The sequence below is a fragment of the Lepidochelys kempii genome, chromosome 10 (genome assembly GCF_965140265.1).
Source record: "Lepidochelys kempii isolate rLepKem1 chromosome 10, rLepKem1.hap2, whole genome shotgun sequence".
Classification (NCBI taxonomy): Eukaryota; Metazoa; Chordata; order Testudines; family Cheloniidae; genus Lepidochelys; species Lepidochelys kempii.
Genome location: NC_133265.1, coordinates 59,705,968 through 59,732,844, shown reverse-complemented (window position 1 = coordinate 59,732,844; position 26,877 = coordinate 59,705,968). Strand labels below are relative to the sequence as shown.

Genomic DNA, 26,877 nt, shown 5'->3' with positions numbered 1-26,877 from the left:
TTTAGTACATTTCATTTAAGATATGACACTCTCACCAGGAATAGTATTTTTATTGCAAATTTATAGCTTAAAACAGAAAGGAGCAGAATATTTTAAATAATTCAGCCGAAACTGTATCAAACAAACATTTAGACAGTTGAATCTCTATAAGACCTGAAGTATTATAAATTGTTAATGGAAACTATATTGCTTAATCTACAAAAAGTGTTTTTCATTCACCATATGTTACTAGAACTATCATTAAAATGGTAATTTATTATGGGGATGAGCCTGGGAAAATGTTATGCTGAGGCCCCAGGATCATGTCTTGGAACCAGTGATTGGGTCAGCATTTTGTTTCTGGTTTTAAATTGTGATATGCCTGGGGCAGGAAAAAAGAAGTCCATTAATTTTTGAAGTTCCTAGAAAACATATACTGTATTTGAAAAAGCATAGATAAAGCTGAATTCTACAGGCCAGGATAATACTATTGGCTAACAGTTCTCAGTAGGTATAATTGTGGACAGTATGTACCCAAACATTTGCCAAGGTAATTAAAACTCAAAAACGTTAATGACAGAATAGAAAAAGGTAAAAGATTTTGCAGTGCCAATATTAATGTTGCCATTGCCAAGAAGTTCAAGTTGGAATTTGAAGGCTTAAGCTGTATCTTACCTCTTTGGAAATCACTGTAAAAGTAATTTGTATAAGCTGTCCACTCATTCACTTGGTCTCTTTGACTTTCTTATATGACTGTCATTTTTTGACAGATAGTAATGAAGATATTAACTGCTGTTTTACTCTGCTTTGTACATTTTACATACTTTTTTTTATTTAAAAAAAGCTTTGAAGCCTCAGAACAAGACAACATATTCTTTATGTTTGATCCCAAGTAACTTCTTTATACTAGTGTGTATCTGCTGAAAGACAGCAAAGGTTTTGACTGTTAGATACAGTACATTCACTCGTTTGCTTTTAAGGTATAGCAGAAAAAGACTTTGAAAAGGTCACATGCAATTTTTCTCATAACAAAATGCACATTTGGTGAGCCTTCAGAATTTCAGATCTGTGCAAAATATTCAGTGCAAAATTAAAACACACAAAATTTACCTCCAATTTTGCAGGGTTTCGCACACAGTAAGTTGTATGATCTTGTCACATCAGTGAAATTGGTATTGAAGTTCATCACGTGTTTTGCTCTATCTGGATGTCTATGGAAATGCTGAGACAGCTTTTCTCTGTGTCTTTCGAATTTTAAACTGAGATTGGTTAGATAGTTGGAGTGGAAGGCACTAGAGTAGGGCTTGGGAAAGACTCAGTTCCCAGTTCTGCTACAGACCTTTGTGCCTTTTCTATTATTTGTATTGCAGTACTGCTTAGGAGCCCATATCATGGACCAGGTCGCTTTTGTGCTAGGTGCTGTATAAACATAGAAGAAAAAGATATTAGATCCCTATCTGTAATAATACTTCCTTTCTAACCTTCCACTGTTTTTCTGTCTCATTTATTTAGAACTGTCTCCTATGTACATAAGATACATAGCACAGATCTGGGTTGGGATCTCTAGGTGATGCTGTAATGCAAACAACTAACAATAATGGTGGGGGGAGGCAAAGGGTTGAAGTCTCATGCTATTTCTTCTGGTCCTCTAATTGGCTGAGAGTATCCAGTATGACCAGAAGGGTCAGCGCAAACCACCTGAACACATTTGCTCAGGTGGACTCGATGCATTTTGCATCTTCTTTTGCACTTTTTTTTTTTTTTTTTTTTTACCTGAGTGGTTCTTATTCTGGCTGTTCCCAAAGTCTTCTGTGGTATTCTCTAGCCTCTGTCCCCTAGGGACAGCAGCAGCCAGCACAGCTCTACGATAGTGGTAAAGGGATACTGATTGCCCTGACCCACAGATCATCCTAGATGAGGAAGCCATGACTCTGCTTGCTGGCCTGCCTCTAGGTACTGGAGTGAGGAGTGAGCCTGCATAAACCAAAGATATTGGATGGGAACATTAGGCACCTAGTCCTTCCTTTCAGCCACGTATACAGCACTAGGTGATAAGTGATGCCATCAGGGTAGTTTTTTTTATGGAGTGGTGGCTTGAATAGCTTTTTCTAGATTAGTATTAAAACTAACACTTTCCCCCACCCTTAAGTACTATGAGAGGAAATAAATAAAAATAAGGCAATACCTTGCTCCACACTAGACTTTAACTTGATCAGCACAGTATATTTTCAAAGCACATGCATACGGCTGTCACCTGTCTGGGTTTTACCCATACAATACAGTTTTTGGCTTCTGTGTCTGGGTGCCATTTAGGGTTGCCAGGTACCCAGTTTTTGACTCGAAAGGCTGGTCAAAAAGGAGACATGGCAAACCTGAACGGCACTCGAATCAAAAGTCCGATTACTGTGGAGTGGGGGGAGGCATTGTGTCATTGTGTCCTCTGCTTAGCTGGGGCCACCTTCTACCTGCATCACTGAAACTATCCAGTGAGTGATGGGGGTGAGGGACGCAGTGGAACAAGTGATGGGGCGGAGCCTCAAGCGAAGAGGCCGAGAAGGGGGTGAGGCCTTGAGGGGAAGGGCTGGAGGAGGGGCCAGAGCCTTGGGGAAAGAGGCGGGATAGGGCTCAAGGATATCGGGTTATCAGCAGTTAGAAAGATGGCATCCCTACACATGTACCTTCCCTAGATTAGACTTTTAGTTAGCATGTGTCAGCTAACCTCACATGTTAAATCCTAGTCTGCACAAGGCCTATGATGGCAGGATCATTTTGCCTGGTTAGGACCTACGGGTAAGCATAAAAATATTAATAGTTTCCCCCAGTCCCCAGATTTACATGTTATTTTGCGGGGGAGAGGGCGATGGTTTATCGGGAGCTCTTCAATGTAGTCTTGTTATAGAGTGGCTGGTGTGTTTTATTCTCTCACGTGTGTTTTGGCTACGTTAATCCATTGGTCTGCCTGATTTTTATTTAATTCCCTTCAAAGTACTAAAAGGCAGGGATAGAATTATCTATATATATAGATATATTATTATTTTTTGCTCATAACCTACAATTTGGTTTGACAATGGGGCCCTTGTCCAGCCCCTGGTGTGTCCCCAAGGTCAGTTTACTGTAATGGGACTCTTCTTCAAATCTCCAGATTTGTTAGTTATCAGGCAGACAAGTTCATGGAGCTCATGGACAGCAGTGATTGCAGGAGATGCCACTACCCAAGTTCTTTGAAGAAATGGTAACCAAAAAGAGAAGTCATGGCTTGATTCTTCGAATGTAAAAAAACAAGTAAGGGAAAAGAAACCTTAAAATGGCTAAGGCCTTCTTCTATTCCATAAAGGAACATCATACATGGCAGAAGAGACAATATGTTATAAGTTTGCAGTTATAACGAACATAACGTTTTCTTAACCTTTTTAGGAAACTGTTCACAGGATTCACTAGACAATGCCAAGGAATGAGTCCAATTTATCTTTTGATGCAATGTTTTAAATTTTCCACTCATGCTCAAATTCCTGTGGAATAACAGATTGCCACTTTGATTAGAGGTAGGGGTTGGGTGAGCTTCCTCACTATTCAGACATATTTTTCATTCATCTAGAGGCAGGGAATCTGAAGGACAAAGGAGAGGCCTTAAGGGTCTGCACACAAACATAGGCAGTCATGTTTTTTAAAGGAACAGTATTATTATAATGTAACTGTGTTAGATCACTATAAAACCAATGGTTTCATATTGCAGTGCTACATATGCCATTTTTCTAGCCACATATTTAAGGGTGGAATCTAGTGCTCTGCACTTTTGGTGGGGGGGGGGTGTGTGTGTAGGAGAGGATATAAAGTTAAACTAGTGGTGTGGTGAGAAACGTACATTACATTTAAGTGAGCACAGGGAATAACAGAGAAAACAGACGAATCACATTACAGGTGTCTGTGAGGAAAGGAATATGGATGCAAAGCTGCAGTCTGAGAATTTCAACATCTGTCAACATTAAAATACCCAAGTGGGAATTAGAAGACTAAAGCCTTTAACAAATCTTGCAGGTTACTGATGTTCGGCCTGTGATTCCACAGAGAGTTGAAATTAATGGAACAAGGCTTAAATTCATCTAACATGTTTAGGCTAATTTTGTCTTCTGGCAATTGTCTTCCTAATCTGACAGTTTTTGTTTCTTACTTTTAACAATACCTGTACAAATCTCTCTCTCTTTTCTTAGAGGCAGGGTAAGACATGCTGTTTTAAACTCTCAGAGCTGTTTTTCAAGAATATTCCAAACAGCATATGTGAATGCAAGGATAAAAGTACAGCTTCACACTGTGCAATGTAGCATAAATGGGATTAACATTCAAAGCTTTTTGAATAATTTATATAAATTGGCATTTTCTTTACTTGTCATTAGATAGAGTATCTGAATAGGAGCCAGGTTCATTAATAAAGTACTCAACACTGTGGGGTTTATTTACTTTACAAACATGCCCCCCCACCCAAAAATGAAGGAAAAAACCCTCCCCAAAAGAGTAAATCAGACCACTGACTTATCCACAGAAACCCTCTTTGCTGTTGTGAAGATGGCAGATTTTCCACTGGACAATGGCAGTTACAGCACAGTCAGCTCAAAGAGTGGCCTTTTTCTGCTTTAAAACACCGCAAACCACCACAAGCCACCCTGGCAGCCAGAAAAGTAGAAAGACTGCTCTGGAAGTGATGGGTGGTAGCCATGACTGAGTCTCATGCATGCTGCACAGCAAGCAGGAATTTAGAAGCGTGGAGTAAGATAAAAAGTTAACTATTATAATGACCCTCCTTCAGGATTTCGCCTCCAAGCCCCCTGCTTTCGAGTTCCTCTCCAATGGTGACTCTCATAGCTGCAGCAAGTCAGTAAAGTTGAACAACTAAAAATAAATACTAATAATATGCGGATGCTATAAAAACAAGTCACCTGACCTTAATGTGTGTAAGCATCCGCTCTCCTCAGCCTATCCCACTGTATGTTATTATCTTTCCCTAGGTCTGTCAAAGGGCCTGATCGCATACATTTTTACTCATTTAAGTGGTCTTTACTCATGCAAGTTGTCCCAGGGTCTGGGAGTCTTTAAAGGCCCCAGGTGAGCAGGGAACTCTCTTTTACTCCCCCCCAGAACAGTCTGACAATAGGAAGCCTAAACCCTACAAAGATCACAGCCTACCATCACTGCTTGGGTAAAGACCCATGAGCAGTAAAAAAAAAAAAATCAAATCAATACCCTCAGCAGTCTGCCTTTAAATTGTTCCAAGCTCACTTGCATCAGCTCCTCTATTCCCTACTACTACTCAGTCCATATGGCCAAGAAGTTCTGCTGCTCCCTCTGTATTCATTGCATCCCCCACAACCTCCACCCTCACCGCAGGACACCATCACACCTCCTCCACAAATCAGTTTGCAGTGGAAAGAGCAAGCCCTGGAAACAGTAACGAACAAATAAACCAAGCAAACCAGATATTTACTACTAATCCAGTGTACTCCTTCGATACCCACCTGCACAAACCATGATGGGAACACAGCTGCAGACCCAGTCCTCAAAATGATGCTGATCACTGATACATCAGAGGTCAAGAAGCCATTCATTCACTATTAACAACCTCATAAGTGATGAGACATTCCTCCTTTACCTGCATCACACGGACCTAGTTAGATGACACTCTGGGCACTGTGCTGACCCACATGGTCTCCCTCAAGTCAATCAGGGCTGGAAACATCCCTTGGCTTTTCCCTGTCTTCAGCCCATTCACACAACAAAAGCCACTTAAAGCACTACAAGGAATCCAAGCTACCAGATGCCCTTCAAGGTTGGTAAGAGCTGCCTACGATCATCTGCATCTTCTTTTGATGGTGATTATTAATGACATTTTTGAAGAGGGGACCCTTAAAGCATGCACTGAAATAGTTCAGCCATTCCTCACAATGACAAAACAACATCTTTTAGCTCCCCTTCTTTAGAAAGTTACCTTAGAAGAATCAGGCACATTGTATGTAGTAACAAGTAAAGAACAAGGTGCTGATTTATACAAAATAATTCAAATAGCTTTGAATGTAAACTCCATTTGACATATATTGATGTAATTGAAACTACTCATGACTAAAGCCACTTGCTGAAGAAATGATCTACAGACCCAGGCCCTTTGATTTTATACTTCTTGAGCTAGGGACTGTGGTGTTTGTCCATATAGTTCAATGTACTTACTGTATAAGTAATAAATAAAAATGTTGTCCCAAGATATTTGTAGAGTTGCCTGGCTTTATATTGCTTAGTTACCAATTTTAGCAACATCTTTTTTAGCTAACTAACTGCAGAGGTACCATGTATCTCTCAAAGGAGACCAATGCCTTGATTATTGGATGTAAGACCTGAAGAAAACCAATATAGCCTGTTTAATTTAGTAAACTGGGCCCACAGAACATTAGTTCTTGATCTGCATAAGTGATTACTCTGAAGGGAAAAATACTTAACACCTTTCATACCAGGATTCTTTTCAAGTACAGAGCTATGGCTCATTTTCATTGAAGAGCTGCAAAAGAAACAGTGGGGCAGACAAGTGTCATCTATGTGCCTCTCTGTAGGGTGCACTGTGTTGCATTGTACAATTTTGGGGAATAAAAGGATTGCAGGACCTGAACTGCTACACTGAGATCTGAATGTTCAAACTTCTAAAGTTCAGGGGTATTTAGATTAGAAGTCTTGTTCAGTCTGTGCTAGATGAGCCACTTGCAACATTAGAATCCAGATCTGGATTTGAATTTCAATCTCCCACAAAGGTTGCGGATGTTCAGATCTGGGAGTTTGATTCAGGCTCATCTCTAATTATAGGGGTTAAGACAGCATTAAAGACAACCTTGTCCTGTACAATCACACAAGAGCGCTTTACTTTCAGACTTTGCCCTCCCCACACACAGAGATCTATGCAGGGACGTTCTAGTCTATAAAAGAGAATGGATATAGGTCCTCACTGGGAAGAAGTATCTCTTATTTACAATTTTACTGACCTTTGGAGTATTAGCTTTGAAATCTAAAGGAGAGTATTTCATATTAATTTGCCCTTAAATGAAAATGGATAGAAATGAAAAAAATTTGAATGAATACTTTGTTAAGTTCTCTCTTAGAAAGATCGATTAAAATAAGTTCTAATTATTCACCTAAGATACAAGGCTCATTTGTCAAATAGTCACACCATAATGGGATGTTCAAATCCCATATTTGGAAACTACTTAGGTTAATAAAACAGGCACCTAAATACTAACTTGAACACCCAGTTTGGGCATGATCAGAAATCACTTCATAGTGAAATCTCACTTGGTCTCTGGCAGTGAAGAAGCACCACCAAACTCTGAATAGTTGTTGCTTAGCTCTCATTGCATTTTCCAACTCCTCACAAACCAGACCTCCACCAACAGTACATATGCCCAGCATCTAATCAAGGATCCTACTGAAGCCATGAAATACACACCAACCATCGAGAATCATACACGTAACCTCGGTACCCTCTTAGATGAAGCACAGATCACCTGGAGTGGTATACATAATACTATAACACATACTACTGCTGGAACAATTGGCTTCAGATGGTTGGGCAAGAAACCTCAGCTTTCTGAAGAGACCTTTGATACATTAGTGAAAAAAGTAGAAGCACATAAGCATGGAAATATCCAAGAAATGGCTGAAAAGCATTTTGGCTGAACATAAATGGCTGAAAGGCATTTTCCATGCCATAGCAAAATGTGACCATAAGTTCTATGTCAACTCCCTGGCTGACAAAGCAGAAGATGGCCAAAAGAACAGTAATCTGCATCCTGCCTACAGAGCTATCATGTGTCTGGCTGGTAACTATAAACAGACTTCTAACATCCTCATTATGAAACCAAAAGGTTCTCCCTGCTCATTGACGTATGAAGTCTTGGAAAGATGGAAAACACATTGTGAAAGTGTACTGAACCATAGACCTGCAGATGATTGTCTAGAGCCACATGACCTAGCAAACCACACAGCTGCAGATCCAGAGATGAACACTGATCCTCCATCACGCGAGGAAGCACGAAAAGCCATCCCAAAGTTATGGAATGGATGTGCTGATGGTATTGCACCTGTGCTACTCAAAGTGCCTTAGAACCAGTGACTGTTTTTAAAAATGTGAACATCAGGCAAACTATCAGCAAAAGGGAAAGATGGCATCATAGTGTCACTGTTCGAGGGCAAAGTCTCTCACGCCAAATGTGACAACTACAGGCCAATCTCATTGTTACCAGTCCCCAAAAAGGTCTTTGCTCACATTCTGCTTGGTAGTATGCAGCTTCTTCTTTACAGACATCATCATCCACAGACCAAGACTACGCCAACAGTGCTGCCTTGTTTGTGGAGAAGTCGTAATATTTCAGCCCTGCTCTTATAAGTCTCCAAGATGCTGCCTGCATTATGGGGTTTGTGATATGGCATCTGCCCCACACTGGCAGAGAAGGGGTTAATAGAGCGCCAGGGAGGCTGCGTGGGGAGCAGCCAATAGGAGAGGGGCTGCAAGTAGCAGCCAGTCAGGGCACAGCAGCTCCACATAAAAGGGAGCTGCAGGGCAGTGTAGGTCAGTTGCTGATGGGAGCCCAAGCAGTAAAGACTGCATTCCAGGAGGGCTGAAAGAACTGTAAGCACCTTGGAAGAACAGTGGCTGGCTCCTGGGACTGAGCAGCTGAGACCCTGAGATAAGGGTGAAGAAAGTGCTGGGGCTATGGGGAAGTGGCCCAGGGAAATAGAGCAGCATTGACTGAGGTTACAGAGAAGCAGCAGGAGGTTGCTATTTACAGGGTCCCTGGGTTGGGGCCTGGAGTAGTGGGCGGGCCTGGGTCCCACCCCTCCCCCTAAGGAAGTGGCAAGACTGTTGGACAGAGATTTCCCAGCTCTGCCCTGGAAGGGGAAAACACAGATAATGACCTAGCCGGAGGGCTGAGTTGAGAAAATAATTCTGCAGTTCTGGGAGCTGAGAGAGGAGCCATAAGTGGGAGCAGAGACAGAGTGCCAGTGTGCAGACCATGAACGTGGCCTTGAACTAATCCCCAGGATGACCAGAAGGAGGCAGCAGCCTGGCAATGAGGGCCGCACCCCATTACAAGGTTGACCATCTCATGGCAGAATACCAAAGTCTAGGACTCAGACACACCAACAATGCTGCCTTGTTGATGGAGAAATCATAGAACCCTCCATAAGCCTCCAAGATACTGCCTACACTAAGGGGTTGAACATCTCATGGCAGAACAACTCATTCTAGAACTCAGAAATGAGCCACCAGAACTCCCAGTGCGGGTGGGTTAGAGTACCGTGGCAAGCACTGAGGAGTTCATCTGTGTAGGCTGCCAGCAGAATTCAAACAGTTGAAGAATTCAAACATTCTTCTATGAATAGGTCTTGTCACCTCCTGCATGAGGTCCAAGTCTTGCTTATGGATGCAAAAATATTTTTGCACTAAGACAAAATGTTCAGGATCTATCAAATCTGTGTACTATCTGTACAGCTAGATGGGTCAGAAACCTGAACCCTCTTACAGATAGACTTGGAGAGGCTAGACACTTTCCATATGTACTGTCAGCACCAAATCCTGAACATAAAGTGTTTGGCCTTGCTTCGGTTGCTCATTTTATTCAAAACCAGCGTTGCACGCTCTTTGGCCATGTTGCCAGGATGGACAAAAACACCCCAGCATGCCATGTTCTCAAACTCTCCGACAACCCATGAAGGGGTGTATGCCCTGACCCTACCTGGCACTGCTTGCAGGGCTGCCCAAGAGATTTGTGGATTTGCAGGATTCAGCCAGATCTGGGCACTTCACTGCACAACATTTGGTGTGACCTGTGGTCACCCTGTGTGGTGTAACGATCATTAGTAGACTAGGCATGTTGATGATATAGTATTTCAGTATCCCTATGAAGATATCATGTTTGAAAACTGGTATCCTGGAATCTCATAACCACAAAATTGTATTAAAATATAAATATTTAAAATAAATGCAACTTTCATAAACTAGCGAGTGTTGCAAGTTAACAGTCAACCTGGATGAGGAAAAGAGAAGCTTATTAGCCAAGACAAAAAGAAGGAGGCTGATCAGATTATGAAGATCTAATGTGAATGGAATCTTGTTTTGTATCTTAAGCAGATAGTCTGTTTTGTGGGTAGAGCTTGGAAGTGTGCCCATACTCCTCCCCTCACAACTCTGGTCTACATTGGTTTTCTAAAGTCTGGCTAAATCCTGCAGCCTTAACTAAAGGAAGACTCACACTAAAGGCTGCAGGAGATTTGCCTACGTCTGCAGACTCTGGTTCATAGTATACATTTTAGAAGGCTGCTGTTGGAATGAGGATACTTCTAATCATACTTAAAAGGGAAAGGACGTGGCTCTAATTAGGAAACGAGTGTGCAGTGGAAGTAATTTAGATACCAAAGTACAAAGCAGATAAACCAAGCAAACATCTAAATTCTTTCCTTAAAACAGCTCTCCTGCTGACCAAGACACCGACTAAACCTCTGTAGAACATGATGCAGTATTCAATCCTTATTCTGCAGCATCCCCCAGAGAACCCAACCAGGAATAGGACACCCATTGTGCTTGGTATTGTACCAACATGCACAATGACCCATTCCTTGCCCCAAAGTGTTTACAATATATAAATTATAATCTGTAATTATAGTTAAGAGTGGAATTTTTTTAAACTCTATTACGAGTGGCAAAACTCTGAAAATCAAGATAATTACAGCACTAGCTCATCCTGATTTGTGGGGCTATTTTTAGAAGAGAAGTGCCTGATGTGCTCTGAATTTTTTTATATTTGCATTAAGTCCTCTGTGATTCCTCCACTGAAATGTGTGCATATGCTGAGTCCATGCGCTTGTCATAAGAATTAAATCCCTCTCAAGCTTGTTTACAGCTCAGGGCTTGTCATACTGCTCCCTTGAGCTTCATGGCTGGTTGGGTTCCCCCCCACACCTCTGGCTCTGTGAAAGATTTAATTTCTTTTTTGTTTATGTGTGTACTTACACTTGCAGGTGCAGGAAAGAAAAAAATTGCTGTGCCCAGATGTTTTGAAGCTGCAGTAGCATCCATACAGCTCAGATTAAGGAGAAAAATTGCATCAGATAAAACCGACACTTCTAGTACAGTATTCTACAGAGTATTTAATAAACCTATCATGTTTCACTGACAATAAGACTCTTGAATTTAATTTTAGAGAGAGACCTGAATATTTTAAACAGTCACTGGTTTAACTCATTTATTGCTGATTTTGCAGAGAGCTTTATGAAGTCTGAAGATGGCCCAGTTACATCTATCCCATTTTCAATGTTGCAAAATATTTTGCTGGAATAGTTACAGTCTCAGACATCAGTATAGCTACTGCGTACCAAGCTGTCTTAGCTTATTACTGAATTAGTTGGACCTTAGAAAGCCTGATCCAGATTTCATCTAACACTTTGAAAATTACACCGTTTTCATAAAAAACTCTCTTGCTGGTCATATACCTCTGTACTAATAATTTGGAATCATTGCCAATACTGTAACTAATTGCACTACTGGTGTCTTGAATCCCATTTTGTTAAAAGTATCTCTTCATTTGATAACTGCAGCAATACATGCTGCAATACATTCGCCCCACCACACACTCAAGCAGACCATAAAACGTGGCAGGATTAGTCAATCAAGCTTTCATAGGTGTCTTCTGTATTCATCTTGCTGTATAGTAATGGTTTGTCTGTTTCACCTCCACAGCATGCTGTAGAGAAAGGAGTTTATTGCAATCACTAGCAGGGCAGCTTAATACTTCGCTCAAGTTTAGTGTGCGGATTTGGAATCCTGCTTTAAAGAATATTAATAAATATACATATATATTTCTAATTACTAGCCAGGTAAATCTATCAGCACAATTGTGTTCAGAACAATGTTTTATTTTAATCTTTTTTGACTATCTTTACCCTTTGCCTTCTTTCAATGACCTATAAACTAGAGGGTCTCACAACTTTGTTGCTTAGGTGGACTGGGCTGGCAGGAGGGTCAGGAACACACCCTCTATCCCTGAACCTATAGACATTTTACAGGATACTGCCATTAAACTTTTATTTGATCGGTAAGTTGTCTAAGCCACTTCTCTTTTTCTCTTAGTTGTTTTATCAGTTTCATATAAACAAAAATGATGCTGGAGGCAAAGGGGTCTGAGCAGCAGCATTGTAACATCAGAGGTAACTCACTAACCTTAAACCCTAACTCTGCTGCTTGCCTTGATCATCTCTCCCCTTGGCAGTGCCCATTTGGTGCTGCAGGTAGAAGATCTCTCCCTACAGCCCCAATTGGGCTCTGTTTAGAGAACTAACACTGTTTTGACTGGGTGAAGATTAATGAAGAGCTGCTCAGAGCTAATCTGCAGCAATGGGTAAAGGTCATTCTTAAAATATAGTTGGCAAATCCTACTCTGCCCAAATTCAGGACACTCTGCTGTTCCTCATGCCAAATTTATTTTTTATTACTGCTACCCCCAGGTCTGGGAGGGTGAAATGTCTGAATGGGGAGTACACTATATGCCTCATCCATATTGTCCACTAGTTTTCTGCCTTCCAACTGATTTGTGTGCACAAAGTGAGGATCTGCATCCTTCCCACAGAGTGTGCAGGCTTTTCAGGATGGGAACTGTGCCTTCTTTTGTTTGTACAGCACTTAGAGAGTGTTGTAGGTGCTGTAAAGTGTGTGTCTTACATTCTCTCCACCAGCCTAGCGAAAGGAGGTCTTGATTTCTCTCATCTTCTGAACAGAAGCTTTTACATTACTGGCTTTTACATTACATCCCTCAGTGTGCCCATAGTAGGTTCTAATTTTGCATGGTAAAGTGAGTGAAGCTGGAAGAGAAAAGTCAGCAGGTTTAAGAAAACACTTCTGTATTTACTTAGGTATAAGTAGCCAGAATAGAACTTGATGTAACTGGCTGGATGTAACTGTAACAGCAAAATGAGGCCTAAAACTCAACTCTACAGCATTTCTCTGTCTGCAAAAAAAGGTCCCGTCTTTGCCCTGAAAAGCCTACACATGCTGTGGTAAGGATGCAAGTTCTTGCTGCAGGCACACCCTCTGCTAACAGATTAATTGAAAGGAAGACACACCAGTGGAGCATAGGGGAGAGGCATACAGTGCACTCCACACCCAGGCATCTCATCCTCCCTGGCCTGCAGGTGGCAGTAATCGCATGAGGGACTGCAGAGTCTCCTCCATCTAGGCAGAATAGGCTTTGCGAACTAGATTTTAAGAGTGATCTTTTCCCGCTGCTATAGATTAGCTCTGAGCAGGTCTTGGCTACACTCTCTCAGGTCAAATATCACCTGCAGCTTTCATTGCTGAAAACAGTCAGGATGCGTAGATATTGTGTAGGACCTAATGCTTTTAGTAGGAGAGTTCCAGTCCCAGACAGCAAAAATATACTAAAAAGCAGCAGTAGTTTCACTGTACTGGTTCTGTATTCCACTCACGGTAAAACCCGTTTGCTGTTGCTGGGTATTGATCTTTTATTGCAATGAGGCAGCTTGACAATCCAATGGCACTTTTACAGTTTTCTTTGTCTCTCTATACTTTCCCCTGAGGCAGAAGTCCAACCAATCCCAGCACCATCTTAGAGAAATAGTGTCGGATTGTTAGTGTGTGTGATTAGAACGTTTAGTGAATATGCGGTGTCTCTATTTTTTTTAGTAGTGATAAGCATGAGTTACAATTTTGTTGAAGAGGTTTGTCATAGCTGTTCCATTTTTTAAATTAATTTTTGGAGGGTCATTCAAATGTACAAAAATAAAAAATGAAAGGAAATGTGTGATCAAGAAAATCTCATAAAGGTGTGATTGGACTGCAAGCTCTTTGGAGCAGGGGTCATGCCTTTTATTTGTCTGTAAAGTGTAATGCATATATGTGACGCTGAATAAATAAAAGTAAAAAATATACTAAAATATACAGTTCTATTATGCTGAAGACCATGTTTATATTCGTATTGAAAACCTGGATTTGTGCAGGAAATAGCCCAACTTGATTGTCATGCACATTGTGTAAAGAGTTGTCACTTTGGATGGGCTATCACCAGCAGGAGAGTGAATTTGTGTGGGGGGGTGGAGGGTGAGAAAACCTGGATTTGTGCTGGAAATGGCCCACCTGATGATCACTTTAGATAAGCTATTACCAGCAGGACAGTGGGGTGGGAGTAGGTATTGTTTCATATTCTCTGTGTATATATAAAGCCTGCTGCAGTTTCCACGATATGCATCTGAGGAAGTGAGCTGTAGCTCACGAAAGCTTATGCTCTAATAAATTGGTTAGTCTCTAAGGTGCCACAAGTACTCCTTTTCTTTTTGCGAATACAGACTAACACGGCTGTTACTCTGAAATATATCATTTTTAATACAAATAGCAATAAAAAAGCCATACCTTACTGAATGCTTCCAGGGTAACATTATTGAATAGTGATTTTCTGCAGCTAAATAACTCATCAGCTTTGGTCACCTGCAGTCAGAAACAAGAGGAGACTCCCATTTTCATATAGCCTATTTTGTTTTCATTATAGCAAAGAATAACCTTTCCCATACAAGGAATTGAGTCTATATACTGTATGGGATCAGCTGTACCATGAAGGCCCAGCTCAGCATCGGGGGAACTGTACTGCCCCAACTGGAGGTTTGTGATACATTGTGTTTCAGGCAGGTAAAGTGTCTCCCGGGGAGCACAGATTCTTTGCCACAAACACAGGTTGCAGCACATGCTCTCTGAGCCTGCAAGCTATAGAGATGGGGCCCTGCCACCTACTTGTTCCTCCCTACCCTCTTTGGGGAGGATAGCACTGCTAGCCAGCAGTGGCCTTTGATTAGCAAAATGCTTGGATATCATGGTGTCACACCCCTCCCTCAAGGGGTCCCCTGGAGAAGGCAGATCAGAATTGTATATTGCTAACACTGTTGCAAGCATTGCAGAGTATTTTGGGAAGGGTCAAAGGTGTGAGTGAGTGTGAAATGGAGGATTCCTTTGCAGATTGCGAGAGGCCAGAGGGGGAAGACAGAAGAGCACAGAGAACGGGTTAACGCCACGTTCCTGCTAGGCCCAAAGATAAGACTCTGATTCCAGCCAGCTCAAGGCCACAGCACATATCTGACTCTGGGCTGCCTGCCAAGTAAGAGTGGGGCCCGGAATCCACCGACCAGCCGTGAGAAAGGAAGTTTCAACTGAAGAACAGACCTGCAGATCCAGCCTATAACCAGCGAGGCAAGTGAAGGCCAGCACGGAGGAAAACAAAGAGGACAACAGAGTCTAGCTGGTGTGTTTTGGGAAAGTCGAGAAGACCACAGAGAGCCGATTTTGACTGGTACAAAGAGGTCCTCTGAATGGAACACACCCAGAGGAGCCCAGGACTCAAAGCCCTCCTGAGAGCTGGAGCAATCCGGAGATCACAGTGGACCCTGGACAACCTGTACGCACAGGACAGAACTCCCATCCACCCCTCCCCATCTTCTTCTTACGTTACACTCAGGCCTGGCCAGCCTCAGCTACTGAGTATGTGAGTATGAAAGTGGGTTAGGGCTTGGGGCACTAACGCTTTCTTCCTTCCTCTGAGTGACATGGGAAGCACTCATCACTCTCCGCTGTTATTTTATTATTTTATCAATAGAGCTTTCAAACTTAGACACTTGGTGTGTTCAGTCATCTCCTCCCTTAGCGATCCTGTGGCCTCAGCCTGATCACCTGATGCCTCAGGCAGACTGGTAACAAATGTGTCACAATGGTGATTTCTTGGCAACCTTATAAAAATCTAGATATAGAACCTCTACTCTCAGGGGAGCACAAGGATTGCTGCTGAACCTTCCTCTTTTTCCACAGGAGCAAAAGTGGGCAACAGCCTCCTTGCTCTCTACTTTTTTTTTTTCCAAGCGGGGAGGCAAAGTACCATCTATCATGTTTTACATTTTTATTATATTAACACACACTATATGACTATACTATAAACAAATGCAAAATAGTGGTCACCCAAAAGCAGCCATTGTGGTTAAGTTTACACTTGGATTCTCAGCTCAATTTTCTAAGATTTTTCAATTCAAGCTCAATTTTCTAAGATTTTTTTCCTTTGTATGTTGAAGTTTTCTTGCTTGCTCACGGTCTTGTGGTGATTCATTCTTACATTCTGTGGCAGATTATTTGTCTGGAAGATTCCGAGCACTGAAAGAATTGGTGAAAAACTTCCTCCTGGCACCAGGCTTTTTATCTTTTTGCATTTGCCCAAATCCTATGCAATAATGTTTGATTTTGCAGAATTAATGTATGAAATGCCTCCTTTGCAACAGCAAATCATTCAGTCCCTACTGTGAACAGTGGCACTTGCATGCTTGCATCACAGGTGCAGTTGCACTGTGGTCTTCACTGTATAATATATATTTATTTTAAACGTGTCTCTTTTTAAATTGAAGAATGTATAGATTCTGTTCAAAGGAGTTTTTTTTGTTTTGTTTTATTCTTTTAACTTTAAGAGAAGCAGCTGATTAAAGTTTGTGTGTGAGATACTATAATATCAGATTCAACCACAGTTGGTGGAAGGGCTCTCAAGGAATTAACCCAATACAATTTCATTCTTTGCTGCCCCTTGGAAACTGAAAATTCACTGAGCACGCTCCCTTTATACAACCACTTTCCCCACATAAAGGGTGGAACTTCCTACAGATCATTCTGGGAGTTGTAGTTTCTAAACCTTGATAACGGGAAATGTTTGCAAGAAAATTAATGTTCAACACACTTGTAAAATTAAATTATCCTCACCTGCAAAGTAAGGCTGTGGTACTTAGTGGCTGAGTATGAATTACCACTATCACAGGCAACAAAGGAGCAACACTGAGGCTGGTATTTTCACAGTACTCTCTACTTGCGAACATTTGAATGCTATGAAGTGGAACACTTGGAGAGGAAAAAAAAAGGATTCATCATTTAAATCCACTGAAATACATTGGACTGGGAGAGCTTTTTGGACAAAGAATACTGTACATTCCTACTTTTAAGAAAGTGCATTTTTCTTGTTTAAGAGGAACACTTACTTCAGTAACTTTGCTGTATTTCAAATGCAGATTACACCTACATTGTATTTTACACTACTTTTATTGTTCATACTTGTTTATACTGTAAATGTATATACCAAGGCAACACATCAGTTTACTGGAAAGGCACTGATGATCACTATGGGTCACATCGACCAACCTCATGTTGATTTCAGCGAGGCTATTTGTAGAGTAAGGTACTACTCGCACAAGTAAAGGTACTAAGTCATTATACCTAAGTGAATATTATTTCTATATTATCCTTGATGAGCACCACACTCTAAAAAACCCCCCAACATATAAAAAGGCAGCGACCCTGGGCTGAGGAGCCTATGAACCCAGCTAAATATTGCATGAGAGAAATATAATTATATGGGGATGCAGGGAAAAAGATGGGGAAGTGTAATGAAAGCTGCTTTCTAGGGGCTGGATTTTTTCCTGCTGCAGAAGGAAAATGACACCTAATTAAAGACCATGAGATTGTCAATAATATTCATTTCCCAATATCCTTTCAAAGATGCAAAACCTGCAAACTTCTGGGGACTCCTGAGAAACACACTCACCTCCCCCCTGGATCACTGCCTAGAGACATGGAACAGATGTCCTTCCATGCGTCCTGTGGCCATCCCCATCCTCATCCTCTTGCCTGCACAATGTCAGGTGAGTTGTCATTGGCTCCTCCTCCTCAGCTGCATGTTCCAATTTTCTCTGCAGGAAGTTAGTGACTTTGAGGGGGAGTCAACAATGGACAGACAGTTTGCACTGGTATTTTAATTTGTCCACTGGGAACATGCTGCCTATGTTGGCTCCACCCGGTTCAGTCTCCTGCCCACCCTAACACCTCATCACACTCTCCAGAGTCCCAACTTTTCATCAGTCCCAAGGAGCAGATTCCAAGGGTAGGGGGGGCATAGAAGAACTGCTGCTGACCCTTCCACGTGCACTGCCCAATTCTGGGCTAATTTTTCTCCCTTCAGCCTGTGTCGGTGGAGACCATCTAAGTCAAGCAGACTAAAGGATATTTTGTGTTTAGGCACAGAAGTTACAAATTCAACCATACTAGTGCAGTTTAATGGTGCAGGCAGAAATGGAAAATTTGCTGGCAAATTTGCTGGCTGATGACTTCCTTTCTGGGACTGACCTCCCACCCAAACAAACCCACCCTGGATAGATATTTCTAGGATTTCAGTGCTTTGGCTAGTGCAAGGAGCCTGGACAACATCAGGAACCTTGAGATTCACTGAGAGTTTCTAGTAGAATTTTAGTATCTCTACAGCTTTGGAAGTGCTCATCTGAGCAGCAGTAGAAAGGATTAATAAAGCCCTGAAGCCTGAGTCATGGGTCTAGACTGCCTCTGATAACTGCCGGAAGGTTCTGGCCACAGCAGGGGAAAGAAGCCAGGATCCAGAAAAGTTTCACCTTTTGTCATCTTCTAAAAATATAGCCATAGTTGACAAAAAGTGAGACGAAGTAGAGAGAAGCTCACTGGAGGAGACAAAAAATAAAAGCAACATAACAGGACCGCGTTTCTTCTGAACAAGTTTCCCTGTCAAAAGGTAAATACCTTCACCCCTGCCAAACCAAAGTACAAGGAATAAGGCGAACATAAGTTTTGGTCAGTATTCTATGGCTAACACACAGGAGTGGCAGATGTCAGTGTTCTATACCTGGCTTTGACCCAGACTTCCTGTGTACTCTTGACCTAAAATCCTCAGTCTGTGTGTGTCTCAGTTCCCCCTTCTGCAAACTACTAATCTACTTCAGGGACGTTGTGAGCGTGAGCTCATTAATGGTTACCAAATGCCTTTGGATCAAAGGTGCTATAGACATACAAATAGTGGTATTATTAATAAGCTCATGTGCACAGCATGCCTGAATCTAAAAACTGACCTGTGTACAATTTATCTACTTGTACACTGTTTATAATTCACGTTGATTCTTAAGCATGGTTCTATATTCTTTGTTCTATAAAGCTGACAGAATGGATCAAATTCATTCTTGGTTGAACTCCATTTCAAGTCAATGGAGTTACACCAGACATGCATTTGGTCCACTGTATTCAGCCACAGAGAGGGGCTGTGAATCTGCATCTTTATCTGTTTGAACTAGTGTCACATTAAATATATTAATCCTGAGCAAGAAGGAAGGGACTGAGAGTAACAATTACTGAAGTTGCAAAGCTTTAATCATCTTTTTATTTTTGATGAATTTATTTGTATTGGGAAATTGAGGCTGTGTGCTATTCTGGTCTTTTTTTAGTCTCAATGCAAGCCACAATAGTGGTGATATTTCAGGCTATTTTATTCAGTGTTGTTATAGCCTTATTGATCTCAGGTATAAGAGAGACAAAGTGGGTGAGATAATATTTCTTATGGACCAACATCTGCTGGTGAGAGCCACAAGCTTTTGAGAGCCCAGAGTTGAAGAAGAGCTCTGTGTAAGCTTGAAAGCTTGTCTCTCTCACCAACAGAAGTTGGTCCAATAAAAGATATTACCTCACCCATCTTGTCTCTCAGGCTATTTTATGACATTAGTGGAATTAAAGCACATTAGACGAATACCAAATAATATAGGTATTACAGGTTGTACCAATATAAAGCATATAGAATTCCACATCCTGTTTTATAATATCTGGGTACATACACAACAGAGTTGAAAACATGGTGAAAGAGAAAAACTTTTAAGGCCAAAGGGATTGTTTCTTTTTTTCTCTTCACAACAGTAAAAATCAACATGAAGGTTACTACGTATGTGGGGGTTGTTTTGTGATTAAGTATATCCTGGCTAGCACCAACTGATCTTGCACCTGTTCTTGGGGGGTTGCATTTTGTTGTTGTTTTTTTTACAACAGTGCAGAAGAATAAAAACAAGTCTGCCAGTCCTTCAGAAGTCAGCAGGAGGCTAGAATTTTGCTGCTCTGTGCTATGGGATTCCTTGCAGGTTTCTCCTAACATAACCTATGAGATTCACTGCTGTCTTTACAAATGTTACCTCAGTCACAGTCAATGAAGTACAATTGAAGCGGGTTGGTAAGTGACTCCCCAGACAACTGTTTAGAGGAGTCAAATGAATAAGGCCTTGTCTACACAAAGATTTTGTATCAGTATCACTATGTCAGCTAGAGGTGTGATTTTTTACCAAAATAGTTATACACACACAACCCCTAGCATGAGGATAGTTATACCAGTATAAAAATGCTCATACTGGTATAGTTTATACCCATATGGGAAGGAAAATAGACGATGCCACTGTGAACACTTTTATACCCTTTTAACTGCACCCACTAGGAGGATTGTACATGTAAGACAAGGGTTTAGTATCAGGAGTTCAGGATTCAATCATACAATGGTTGATCTTAATAGCTGGCTTATCCTGATGCATCACTGGACAAGCTAGCTTTTGCTGTACAAACCACCCTTGAATAGTTTCCTGTAATATCAAAGAAAGGGAGAACCCAGGCTGTATACATAGACTGCAAATGAGAGAGAAACTCCCAACAGATTCTTGATTATATCAATATCCAAGCAAATTCAATTTTCTGATCGGCTAGTGAAAAGCAGATTTAAAATGTTACTATACTGAGTGCTCTTCTCAGCTTTACACTGTATGACTATCCCCCTCAATCTGGATTTAGGGTGTGACAGACCAACTCCTCCACTTGTGCATTGGTCTCAGCATAATGGTACATTAGAAACTTTCCTACAGCTTTGGCAGCATACCAGATGTACCATGACCTCAGGGGCAAATGATGTGCACACTTCAAATGCTATGCTGTCTAGTGTCAGGACTGAGCACCTTCATCTGAGCCTGAGGACTAGCCAAGCCAGCCTCCAGGCTGATTAATGAACATAGATGGGTTGTGCTGATAGGACTGTTTGATTACCTGACCTGCCCGATTGGCTGAAGAGAGCCAGTAGGCCTGCCTTTGAGCTCAGCAGCAACAGCCAGATGCCGACTGCTCAACAATTCTGCTTGCAGCTGTGATTGCTCTTGCCCCTGCCTTGTGACTGTCCTGCTCCAGCCCCATGTTCCCTTCTTTATTCCTGGCTCCTGGTTTTAACCCCTGTCTCCAGCTCCTGGCATCGAACCTTGGCTCTGGTTTCTGGCTCCTGACTTTGACTCTGACCTTTGGCCCCTGTTTCTGGAAAGCTCTCAGACCAATTCTAACCATTGAGCTGGACTGCCGATGCTCACCCCTGACATCTAGGCCCTGGGAAAAAGGATTACTAACATGTACATCAAATAGGTCGTCTTATGTTTGAGAGAATGAGAAATTTCTGACCTAATAATTTTCTATCACTACTAATGGGTTATACCTTCCCACCTGTGGACTTCAGCGGCAGTCCAAGATTGTTGCTGGAGGCTCCAGGACTAAGACCAGCTTTTCTGCTCAGGGTGCTAGAAGAGTTCTTCCAAATCTAAAAAAATACTCCAGCAACCAATTATTAGCATTAAAACAACAACTTGATAGACTATATAAGTACCCTTTAAGCAATTGTGCATCCAAGTCTTCCCTCAAAGGAACATTTCAATTTGTTAACAAGTTGCATTCCAGTCGTTTACCAGGCTAGGTTAAATGATGAAAGAACCTGCTAACAGAAAGAAAATGATCAGGTAAGAAATTTCTTATTCTGCTGCACAGCTTCATTCATCACTAATGGGAAACAGCAAGCAGGGAATCGTAGACGTAGAGAGGAAAAGCATAAGCAGAGTTTTAAGTATTATTAAAGCAGAATGATAGGCAAAATAGAAGTTCCCCTATATAGCACAAGAGCTTTGTAATTTAAGGAATTATTTGGGAACCAACCCAGCCGCACCATCCTACCAATAGCTGCCTCTCCACAGGAATGGAAACTTCCTTTGCAAATCTTCCTCAGATGAGTCTCGTACACTTACCCCCACAATGCAACTAGGAAGACTGTAGAGGGACCTTTGACTCCTTCTTCATAAATAGTTTTCCAGATGCCTACCATACCAATCGGTACAGGATTTTGAAATCTTGCCTGCAGCAACTTTGAGGCCCTTAAGTCCCTGGTCTTTCGGATGGATTGAGAGGAATGGGGTACAATTGGTGTTTGTACTCCATATGCCTGAGACATATCTTTAGAACTCTAGGAATGGCCATTTATGCTGCAACCTTCCAATGGGTTGCTAAAGTGTAATACAAAACAATGAGAGAACCATTTCCTAGAAATTGTGGAAAGAACAACTTAACCTGAACAGAAAGGTTTCTGGAGCTATAAGAATAACCTTTTCCTCTCTACCTCTATGATTCCCTGCTTGCTGCTTCCCATTTCTCTCTTTACAACATTTCAAACATTCATTTTTTCTTCTCTATCCTTACTTCCAACATATTAGTCCATTCACTTATTTTCCATTCACTTATTATCTCAACTTCTGCAACCTCAACCTGAAACTTCAATAGCTTTCTCCATCGTTCCCCTCTTCAGTCCATTCAGAAATGCAGCTACTATGCTCATCTTCCTTCCCTGCTGCTCTGACCACATCTCCCTTATTCGGTCTCCACACTGGCATCCCCTCTTTTTTCCACACACTAAATGCAAGCTCTCCTTCTTCATCTTCTTGTCTTTGCCTACAATACATTTCTGCATCGAATCAATGGCAATGCCAAGTCTCCTACCTGTACTGCATCACTGGCAGATTTGGAAATAGAGCAATCAATGTGCACATTAAGAAGTCCACAACCTCATGTCATATAACATTTCCAAGTTGCTCAGAAAATTAAAATTTTGCCTTAACATGGAAGATATTATGAAAAAGTTATTCAGTGTTCTCAGTTGTTCCTTCCATTAACTGGCCAGATGCTGCTGCCATCCTTGTGCAGCCCAAAGAGAAGGCAAAAGATGCAGAATCTTTCCTCTGTATATTTCATTCCCATACGGGAAAACTGTTACCCAGGCTTTTCAGAACCCAACACAGTGGTAACTTAGCTGTTTCACTCCGGGTGGTTATTGGAATAAATCAATGGAAACACAGCATGTCCATCTATAAATGATTGATACAAGCAAGTGTCCTCTTTACTAAAACTACTGTTTATTAGATATTAACACACACACACACACACACACGAGCAATAGGTTTAGGACATCCCAGATATAGTTACCCGCAGTCTGAGATAGTTTAGAGTGATCACCAGCCAGGCTTCCAGGGGCCCCCTTTCCCTTCCAGCTAATGTGGAGTTTAGAAGTCAGCTCCTTGCCCAAAAAAAAGCTCCCTCGGATTGCTCCGAGGTATTTACTTTGACCTAATTTTTTATAGCTAACTCTAACAAAGCACATAACCTATAACCACTCCTAGTGGGGCAGCATAATAACCTCTACTGAATCACATATTTTTCTAATTTCAACAAACTACTCATTTTAAAACATTACTAGTATTCTTAGCCATAACAACAGTACGTCGGGGCACCTAAAACTAAGGTCACTATTCACTCACTTTCTTCCATAATGTTCTGTCCCCGTCCTCCCATTCTGATTAACAAACTGCAAGTATGCAAAAAGAAAAGGAGTACTTGTGGCACCTTAGAGACTAACCAAGTATGCAGTTGTCTGACCTTGTCTGACAAAGGCCTAAGATTATTCCTAGCTATGTGATGTTTAGTTTTCAGCTGGCAGTGGCTGAACATACAAAATAGCTGACTGCAGTACTGTCAAGTTCTGGGGTATTACACAGGAATGTCTAATTCCGGGGTAACAATCCCCTCCTTGTAGATTGTGCCTACCCAGCTAGGTAAATACTCATTGCAAAGTATTTGGGTGCAACTGAACTTTAAGTTACTTGCAACCAATGTTCCCTCTAATTTTTTTATCCATGTGTGGAATTAATTTTGTCATGTGCACCAATATCCAGGTAATGGGTGAATGTGCACCACCAGTAGAAACAAAACCTAGATATAATATATATTTTTAAAAAGTTAACATGGGGATAATTAATTACTCCAGACAGGACAGGTTAGGCATTTCAGAACTCACTATTCAAAGAATTAAATTTAAGCATAAGAGAGAAATAAAAATTATGAAATGCATAGATCACACAAAAAACTAAAGTAATAGCACTTTGAAAGAATAATATTACAGAGAATATATGTGCATTGCAGGAAGTATCAAGAAGTAACAACAACCAACAACAACACAAGTATGTGTAGGGAGGTGCGTGTGAAAGACAGTGTATGTGAGAGAGAGACAGACATACACAGTGTGTGTGAGGGGCAGAGAAGCGCTATTATGTACCTGTTAAGGGGTCTGCGTTTCTTTTTTCTCACTCCCTCCAACTTTCTTGTGGTCCAGGCAGCAACATCCATGCTCGACTCCATTCAATAAGGAAGGCAAAAGATTGTCTCTTTTGGGACACAAGGTCTTCTCTTCTGCGGGACTTCAGTTGAGGATCTTGACCTACCAGGCACTGCTTGCTAAGTACGATTTCCTGAATTACTCTAAATTTGCTGAGAAACTACCACAGTAAAACAGGACCTGTTTTCAGGCAATCATAGACAAAGGTAAACTAGTGGCGAGGACAACGCTTTGATCAGCTGTGGCTGCAGCAGATAATTCCTCACAATCCATGGCTATGGGCACAGTCATGTGGAAGGAATCGTGGCTCCACTCCTCTGGTTTCCCCAGGGAGGTACAAAATACCAACGAAGACCTCCCTTTCAATGAATCCCATGTCTTTAACCAGAAAACAGACAATACTCAAGGAATGCAGAGTAGTTCTGGAATCCTTGAGTATGTGGAGGAAATTTACACACCTGCACCGAAGTGTAGATTCCACCACCCAGTACACAACGTTACAGGACCACCCAGTTCTTCCATCAGAGGCCCTACAAACTGCTGTGGAAGAGACAGAGGACTCACAGATCACACACTCCGGGACTGCTTTCCCAGCTTTCCTCCTTCCAGATGCAACCCCCACAGAAAAGATATTTCTGAAGAACTCTAGGGAGCTGTCGACCACATTGCCTTCTGCCATACGACCACCTCCTTTTAGGGGTCATCTTGCACTCAGAGTGCAATAACAATGGACAAATGGGTTCTAAATGTCATCTACTTTAGCTGTATGACCGAATTCAGTACACTACCTCAGCCGCAGACTCGCCTGCGATTCCTCTTCAGGGACCACTCTCATGACAGCATCCTCTCTGAAAAGGTGAGCTCCTTGCTGCAAAGAGGAGGTATACAGCGTTTTCCTTCAGAATATCAAGGGATCTATTTAACCTATTTCCTGATAACCAAGGAGAAGGGCGGGGGAGACTGATCCTGGACCTCCATCTTCTCAAATCAATTCATACACAATGCCAAGTTTTATATGGTCACACTAGCATCGATCATCCCCTCATTAGAAAAAGGCTTGTAGTTTATGTCTCTTCATTTGCAGGATGCCTATTTTCATCCAGCCCACAAATTTCTGAGGTTTATGGTTGGCTCACACCATTTCGAATATAGAGTTCTTTCCTTTGGACTCACCACTGCTCCCTGAGTTTTTACCATGGTTTTTGCCATTGTGGCAGCCTACATCATGCATTATCGGCTCCTCATTGTCCCATATCTCGATGACTGTTTCCTGGCGGCATGATCCAGATGCAAGGCCCAAGTTTCAACCTCCATGTTGCTTGTCCTCCTTTCTTCCCTTGGAGTCAGTATCAATGTCAAAAAATCAACTCTAAAGGGCCACCATCAACTCAGTCACAGCATGAGCCTACCTACTACGGGACAGGTTCTAGACTCTGCAAGAACTCATAACTCGCAGAGTCAACAATCCATTGGTCCTGGCCAGGACTTGCCTATCCCTCCTGGGCCACATGGCTTCATGGCTTCGCTGCCTCCAGATGTGGTTATAGATGGTTTACTCACCCACTCATCACGGACCTCATGCTGACAGTCCCCACCAAGATAATCTCATCTCTCATCCCCACGTAAGGTCTGCTCCCCAGAAAAGACTATTATCACCAACACCTTCCTCCTAGGTTGGGCAGCACATATGGGCAAACATGGCACAGGAAACATGGATTCTTCAAGAGTCCAGAATGCACATAAACATGCTGGAGCTCTGAGCTGTAAGGAAGGCATGTCAGGCCTTTCTCCCACTCATCCACACCCATCATATTGTCATTGTTTCAAACAACACCACGACTGTTTGCTACATCAACAAACAGGGGGGCACAAAGTCAACAGCTCTGTGCTCAGAAGCAGTCACTCTTTAGAATTGGTGCATTCCCACCAAATCATCTTATCTGCAGCCTGTCTCCCAGGGACATTGAACATGATTACAGACTCACTCAGAATGCAGTTTGTGATTGACCACGAGTGGGAACTCCACAGCACTGTAGTACAGGACATCTTTGACAAATGGGGAATTCCGACCAGAGACCTCTTTGTATCTCCAGTGAACAGAAAATGCATCACATATTGGTTCAGAGGAGGTCTAGGGCACCGGTGTCAGGGGAATGCTCTCCTCCTTCCCTGGTCGGAATAACTCAACTATGCCTTTCCTCCTCTACCGCTACTACCACGAGTACTTCACAAGATCAGATGAAACAAAGCGACAGTCATTCTGATCACCCCCTACTGGCCCAGACAGTTTTGATTTCCCTACCTGATTTGTATTTCTGCCCATTCCCACTCTCCCTGACCTCCTGACGCAGCACAATGGCCATCCAAAACCATAGATGCATCACCTCAGAGTGTGGTATTTGGATGGGCATCTTCTCTAGAACGGGCATGTTCATCAGATGTGCAAAACATCTTCTCCATCAGCAGGAAGGAATCCACTATGCATTGTTACCAAGCCAAG

The 26,877-nt window shown here is 41.9% G+C and overlaps 1 long non-coding RNA gene across 2 annotated transcripts; it reads right to left on the bottom strand.

Moving 5' to 3' along the window:
• Nucleotides 1–1,095: 1,095 nt before the first annotated feature.
• On the bottom strand, nt 1,096–16,926 carry LOC140917944 (uncharacterized). Of its 2 annotated transcripts, none has more exons than XR_012161043.1 (3): nt 16,796–16,926; nt 14,426–14,500; nt 1,096–1,398 (listed from the first exon to the last, which is right to left on the bottom strand). It is a non-coding gene; the product is annotated as an uncharacterized lncRNA (long non-coding RNA). The 2 variants fall into 2 exon arrangements; XR_012161044.1 differs by lacking the exon at nt 1,096–1,398 and adding an exon at nt 11,489–11,747.
• Between the last annotated feature and the right edge of the window lie 9,951 nt (nt 16,927–26,877).